At 39.5% G+C, this 7863-nt stretch overlaps 1 pseudogene; it reads right to left on the reverse strand.

Annotated features, from left to right (window-relative positions):
* Nucleotides 1–142: 142 nt before the first annotated feature.
* LOC125470309 lies at nt 143–4339 on the reverse strand (annotated as a pseudogene).
* Between the last annotated feature and the right edge of the window lie 3524 nt (nt 4340–7863).

Below are 7863 nucleotides of genomic sequence, written 5' to 3' on the forward strand. Positions count from 1 at the left end.
AAATAAACGATCATACGCATGTCGCCCCCTCGCATGACGAATAAAACTAAGACTACAAGAACTCCAAATTCTTGTTTGTCCGTGTTTCACTAAATCCGAAATTGTAACTCCAACCAAGGCAATCAAACCGCGTTAGTGGTAGATCAATCCCTTGCTTTCACATCTTTCCTGGATTACCTCCCTGCTGTTGATTCGCAGAAGTGGGTGAGAATGGATCATACAGTTGTTGCCTCCTCCAGGACCAGACGCCGACTTGCCAGAGGTAAATGCAAGGTTGCTGCTGAACTGTTGATTTGGAGCACGTGGGATCTCAGGTCGAGTTGCGTGAGCAGGATAGTTTTGCTGAATTTGAATATAATTTCCTGGCCTTGGAGGCAGAGGACCTGGCAAATTGGGCATCTGGTGGGGTGGATTGAAGTTACTCGGTCTCATTGGTGGGTGTGGCGTCCGAGGTAGAACGGTACTGGATTCTAGAAATGTTGCGAGTCTGGGAGGAACTGAGATGGCAGTTGAATTTCTGGCATAGGGAGCAGCAGAAATATGAGCTGATGGATGCTGACCCATGTGGTCACTGAGTTGTGGTCTCGATAACACCTGACTGCCTGGCTGAGGAAACTGGAAAGACGGTGCTTGAGGTGCTGGAGATGGCAACATTGGTCTGGCAAGAGAAGCGTTGTGTGCTGAAAAGTGACTGCTTGGCTGGGGAACTGTTTGGAAGGATGGATTCTGTGGTCGATGAGGCTGAAAAGTGAAATCGCCAGGGCTTTGAGCCGTCATCATTGGTGGTTTAGGGAGCGAAATTTGGAACACTTCCAGAAACAGAACTTGGAATTCTTGCTTGCAGAGATGTGGATAGCGATGTAGAAGGAAGTCCCGCTTGAGGCCGTGGAAAAGAAATAAAACTTGGTGCTGCAATAGGATGGTTTAGAGAAGACACCATATTCGCCATTGATATATTTGAAGGTGGTGGCATGGACGCAACACCTGGTTGTGGAGCTGGTGGACTGCTTGACCATCCAGTAGAGCTCCCAGCAGGCAGTGGTCGGTTTCCTATGAATGTAAGTGGAGCTGAAACATTAGTTTGAACTGATGCAGGCTGGGGAGCCATATATGCATGCGGCAAAAATGTGTTGTTGGTGGATTTTGTCTAGGGAAACAAGAGATGGCGGAAAGACCCAATGATGAAGGCAGGTATGCAGGGTTGAAAGGTGAAGTTGAAAGATGGGAAGGACTATTGAGAACTGGTCTCGAAGAATTCAGTGGAGTGAAGCCAGGCATATTCATGGGAGCAGAAGATGGGCCCCTTGGGAAAAATGGACCAGGGTACTGAAACTGCCCATCCAGTGGAGTTTGTGCAAGTCCTGGCAGTGGTTGTACCATTCCCTGATTTACCACAGTAGTCGGAACCATATTAGAGGTTGTAGTGTCCTGGACTTGACTAGGAACATGAGCATTATCAGCAGAAACTGAAGCACCTGTACTGCTAACCGCTGCCAGATTTCCCTATATGGAAGTAATTAAAAGAACAATGCTAAGAAAACAACTGTAGAAATCATAATAAATAGCAAGAAAGAGAAATTTTAAGAAACTGTTGGATGTAAGGCTTTCTGTTTAAAAATAAAAAAGAAACTCACTGATACAGAGGTGACTAACAGTTCAATTACAGCAACCGCTGCATCTACTTTCTCAAATGTGTCAGCTGATATATGAACATATAAGTTTTCATATTCACCATGGATTTCACTACCATCAGATGGTTTTATTTCAGCCTGCAAATAAGTTCAAGAATAAAAGAGGGAAGGTCAATACTACATGAGCATTATGCACATCTCGAAGCAACCATTCCACAATAGATTTTTTTATTTTTTATTTTTTTAGCATAATATAATATGCTTAAGAAAGATGAAAATCAGTAAAATTGATGATGAGGAGTCAGGACTCTCAAATTTATCTTGATATGGATTCCTTACTGTTCTATATTATTTATTGAAACATTACCTTCTGTCCTGTCCCTGCTTTGGTACCATAGACTTGAATCTTGGCTCCGGTTTCCTTATTTGCATTGACCGATTAAAAAATATAGAGAAAACACACATGACGCGAAGATCATCAGAACATGCACTTGGTAATCACAAGTGTTTGGCATAATCGTCATAAGCACACACAAAACTCTTACCTTTTCTAATTGTTTCTGGTTATCACTTCCAGGACCATATATTAGGCCAACAAAATTGTATTTAGGATATTCTTTCACCTGAAAAGCATTTAAAAACATCTAAGCATCAGAATTCAAATACTGGCCGACTCAGCAAACCATGAAATTGGATAATATATGCTCCCGTCTTTAGGTCCGACCCTCTACCCCTGGTCAGGAAACCTTATAAAAGTAACAGTAAACAAACATAGCAACCCATTGCATTCTATACTCAGTAATAAATTAATTGTATCCACAGTCCGTTCATCTCTGTGTGAAATAATGACATGTCAACTCATACTAGAAGTCCTAAAAAGGCAGTTCAATGCACGTGGATTCCCGCAATGCGAGTTCAGGGAGGTAAAATATGGGTAACAATAGCCGTCTTTCTAGATGGACTGCTTTTGGAACACGAGCTCTCTACAACCTAGCCACTTGGTGAAAGTTCTTAACAAAAACCAAATAATTCTTATTTATGTGAACTTATGTTCAATATTATCAGGATTCAAACCAACACCAGTATCGCAAACAACCAACCTAAAAACGCAGTGCTAAAAATGCTTAAACAAGTAAATCTAAACTATTCCACCAGATTAATACAGATTGTACCCATAATTTGCAAAGCTTTAACCAGTTATTTCAAATACATGTAGTACTCTATGGCCCATTCTTCACCACCCCTCAACCCCAAATTACGGCCAACCTGTTCAGATTTCAGGTCCATGCTTATCATTGTAGAAGTGTACGATAAGACTGCCACTTATGAGTCTAGGTTGAAATTCCACATACATGTTCTTCTTGGGTAAGTTCTATTTTAAATCAATACAATTAAGTTTGACAAAACATTTTCACGCCATGATAAAATAACTTATATTATCTCAGAAGTTTGGACACAGCTTAAAAAAACAGTTAATTAGAAAAGAATTCCGGAGGATTGCAGGACGAGAAGATAAACTTACAGGAATAGGACTATAGCCTCTTTCAACAAAGGTTTATAATCAGGTGGGGCCTTGTAGCTTGGCTTTAACTTTAATATCTCACCTGAATATCGTCAAGAAAACAATAATCATGCAACCTATAATATAACATACAGGAAGGTATAATCTAAGAAAGCTGTCAAACGCACCTATGGCTTCACGCTTTTCAAGTTCCAACTGGTCGACGTCCTACATTGACGAATATTATTATCAGTGCTTAAGAATAGAAACATCATTCAACATGGAAACGAAAGTAAATATATGGAAAAAAAAAAAAAACAGAAGAATAAAAGAGAGAGAACAAGAAATGGAATTTACCTTTGTGTCAATTTGATGCTTAGAGGATTTGTGGTGCGGATCTTGAGGTGCTGATAGTGAGTCCTCATCATTCTCATCCTCTAACACTCCTGATTTCAACTGTTGTGTAATTTGTTCGACCCGAGTCTGCTCAAAATTTGTACCACCAAACAGACAGTAATATCACTTAGTGGCACCTGGAATGGGAGGTTTCCATTTGAAACATTCACACGAAGACACAACCAGCATTTTAATACCCAATGTAAAAGGGAAACCATGAACTTCCACTAGCTGGAAATATTTATTCCTCCCACAAGGGGGGCGAAGAATGCCTCCAAACCATAAATTTGAATTTCTTAACTATATGGGGATGGGAACATATTAGAGAGGTTTGACATTTGCAAACATAAAAACGGGTAAAGTGGGAAAAAGATACATAAACCAAGAACAAATTTTGATCTTAGAACTACGAAATAACATAGTATCAAACAAAATATGACCAGAACAGGACTTGCAAACAATCCAAACAATACCAGATAAGCTAAAGCTCTTCCTTTTTTGACAGAAGCATCGTGGGTGAGATCAGGGCCCCATTTTGTTTTCCTCTGAATCTGTTTCTTACTTTCTCCACTAACCGCATCACCGGTTCCTAGGTTTTTACTTCCGCGAAAGACAGGCACAAGTGAACCCGACAGCTTGTTTTTCGGTATAACAAATCCAGCCTTGGCAGCAAACATGGAGACCTTTTGTGTACCAGCTGATGATGCAGGTGTCATCGTTGTACCAGACATCTCAACAGTGCGAGGTTCGACTGTGGATGTAGTACCAACCTTTGCAGTCATCCTGTTCTCCAATCCAATGGGCACGTAAATGCCGAAAAAACGTAAGTGGCAACCCAATTGCTCTGCTCCTTTGATAAGTGTAATGTCTCAAGAGGATGAAAAGTGCGCAGAAGCTCTTCCATGGAGTTTTTACAGTTTACAGTTTTACACTTGATCAGCACTAGAGCGAATCGGGACGGGGGCCCATCGGGTTATTTGGGTGGGCTCAACATGGTCCGCGCCTAGGCGCTGGACGGTGGCCGACCGCCACGATTAACTTCTAAGCGGCCACAAAATCGGAAAGCATGTTAGGCGGGATTAGGCGGAGCTATGCAGGTCTGGACGGGGTTCGACGGCGGCTAGGCAGGCGAATTTCACGACGCCGGATTCTGAATTTTTTTTGTTGCAGAGTCGGGGTTGCGGGAGGAAGAAGATGACTCGAGCTGGTCCCACCATCTATTTAATGAGGGAATTAATAAAAAAGGAAATTTTATTTAAATTCAATTAACTTATCTTCAAACTCAACTTAAATATTTTTGCCATTAAATTCTTCATTTTGCCCCGACGTTAATTAGAAAAGTAAAAATAAATTAAAGAGTTATTATACAAAATAATCACTGAGATTTGCATGATGAATAGAAATGGTCCATGAAATTATCCACCATCTATGATTTTGGTCATTTTGTTAAAAACTTTTTGGACAATTTTCAAAACTTCGTAACTCAATCGATTTTTAACCAAATTCTACCCATAATATATCAAAATGAAGATAAGAAAATGTAAAACAAGATTATACCTATTTGAAAGCACAATGATTGTCGGAGATGGTCGGAAAATAGCCTGAAAGGTGACTGGTCCGCAGGAAAACTGAAAAACTCGCCGGAAACTAGGTAAATTTTAAATGTTCATAACTTCTTCAATACTCAACGAAATCGAGTGATTTAAAAACAAAAATAATACATCTCGACGAGATGAAGAGAATTATATCTTTATTTACTGCTAAATCACTATGGTTTGGCTGGAAAACTGCTTGAAAGTGGCTAACTCGAATTTGGTTGAGTATTGAAGAAGTTATGAACGTTTAAAGTTTACCTAGTTTCCGGCGAGTTTTCCAGTTTTCCAGCGGACCAGTCACCTTTCAGGTTATTTTCCCGCCATCTCCACAACCATTGGGCTTCCAAATATATAATCTTATTCTACACTTTCTTATCTTCATTTTGATATATTATGGATCGAATTTGGTTAAGAAACGATTGAGTTACAAAGTTTTGAAAATTGTCCAAAATCGTTTTGAATGGAATGACCAAAATTATGGATGGTGGACAATCTCAGAGACCATTTTTATTGATTTTCAATCTTATGGACCATTTCTATTGATCATGCAAATCTCATGGAACATTTTGTATAACAACCCTAAATTAAAAGAACATGAACCCACATATCTGCCCACCACTTTTCGACGTCTTCTTCACTGATGTCCGTGTGAATCTCTTGTCGCCGGTGTCTCTTAACCACCTCCTAGTTCGTATTATCTCCCTCCTTTATTTCTCATGCTCTTCAATCATAACGCCAACATCGGAGGCCTACAAGCATAGTCAAAGCTACATGAGGGCGAGGAGTGGCGGCCATCCCTCCCTTCGCCAGAAAACATGCCTAGGACCGTTTCGATTGAAGCTTGCACAGGTGGTGTGTCGTGGTAGTCCTTGGCTGAGAATGAGCTCCTTCCTACAACTTCCATGTCAAGGCGTTTGGCATACGTCGTGGAGTCCGTACAAATGGAGATCAAAAGTCGTATGTCGATGAGTGTGGTGCTTCTGCTGCCGTTCAACTACTTGAAGCTACATTTGCCGCAACTCATTCAAATAGTTAGAGACGTGAAGATCAGCAAGAAGCTGAAGCACGGTGCTTGATAATGCAGAGGAGAAGCAGATTGAGAAAACCCAAGTGTAGAACCTCCTCTCCAGTTACAAGTTTCCGAGTGGTACAAAGCCGGCAATGCGAAGAGCCACAAATGTCTATGGCCGAGAAGGGATGGCGGAGTCATCGACGAGTGAATCTTCCGTGGGGTTTGAGGTGGAAGAGAACCACTGGGTGTGGAAAGAGATTTTAGTTTTGTTTATTTCTTTTTTCAATTTTAATCAAAGGGTGAATTAGGAATTTTAAGAAAATATTTTTTGTATTGGGTGTAAAAAAAAGGTTGAATGGGTTCCAATAAAATTTTCCTTAATAAAAGTGTCGTTTTATTCACATCCCACGTTTTATTAACTACACCCTACATACATTTTTCAAACAAAAATTTATCTTAATACACTCCACATCTTTTCCAATGCTACCCCCACCCCACATGCTATATATACATCCCACACACTCTACTTAAATTCCACATCAATGCGAAGAACGAACAAAAGGCGATGAACAAGCAAAGGAACTTGAGTCAAGTATGAAACAAAAAATTTCCCCTATTCTTTATTCAATTTATAACATTGTGATCCGGTGGGGTTAAATAGCCCATACCTTTCGCTGATTTATTCTTTGATAATTAGATTGCCTACAAGATTGTATTGTTCCTTCTCTGTCTGAATATATATGAATTCACATGCACAACTATTTGGCGTTCTATCATGGTCAAAGCCAAATTTGTGAACACATTGCATTTTATTATATCAGTTTGTTCTTCTAGGTTGCACCTGCAAAGTTAAAAAAAAAAAAAGTATTGCTAGCTTTAAACTGACCAGTTTCATTTCCTTTCATCAATTCCAAAATTCCTCTCATCAGAGAATTAAGCAAATTAAAAATCTGTAGAACAATGATGAAAAATAATATTTTTCCACGTTTTGTACTTTTAGTAGTTTGAGTTTTGTTCTACAATGAAGGACGTGAGTGACTTTGAAAGCTTGAAGAAAAGCAATCTTAGAATACAAGTCTAAATTAACTTTGGGTTGCATTTAGAAATTTTTTTCCTTTTTTATTTTATTTTATTAGGCCTAAATAGTCATTTTATATTAGGTATATAAGCCATTTAACAATAAAATTTAATGTAGAGGTGTATTCAACAATAAGTGGGGTGTTAATAAAAAAAAAAAAAACCCTTAATAAAAAGGAGTTGGGACAATTTTTTTAAATAAAAAAAACATCCTAAATTTTTATTTAATCAAAAGGGCTTAAGATTTAACTATAGATAACAACTATTCATATAGCAATCCTACGAACATCAAAAAAATGGGCCGAACTAAAGCCCAACATGCAATAAAATACTTTTTCCATAATTACCCCTAACAGAGCCTAACCCAAGCCTATTAGTGTGATATCCCACATCGACCAATAGAGAGGGGGTGATGTGCCTTATATGTACATGCCCACCTCCTATAGCACGAGGCGTTTTGGGAATTCACTGATCGGAACTCCGAAGTTAAGCGAGTTCGGGCGAGAGCATTCTTAAGATGGGTGACCCACTAGGAAGTTCTCGTCTGAGTTCCCAGAAATAAAACCGTGAGGGCGTGGTCGGGGCCCAAAGCGGACAATACCGTGCTACAGCAGAGCCAAGGCTGGAATGTGATAATTAGTCAATTCACAA

Source organism: the organism of the source record quoted next, unplaced genomic scaffold, assembly GCF_019419815.1.
Source record: "Pyrus x bretschneideri cultivar Hongxiangsu unplaced genomic scaffold, Pyrus_bretschneideri_v1 Contig5, whole genome shotgun sequence".
Classification (NCBI taxonomy): Eukaryota; Viridiplantae; Streptophyta; class Magnoliopsida; order Rosales; family Rosaceae; genus Pyrus; species Pyrus x bretschneideri.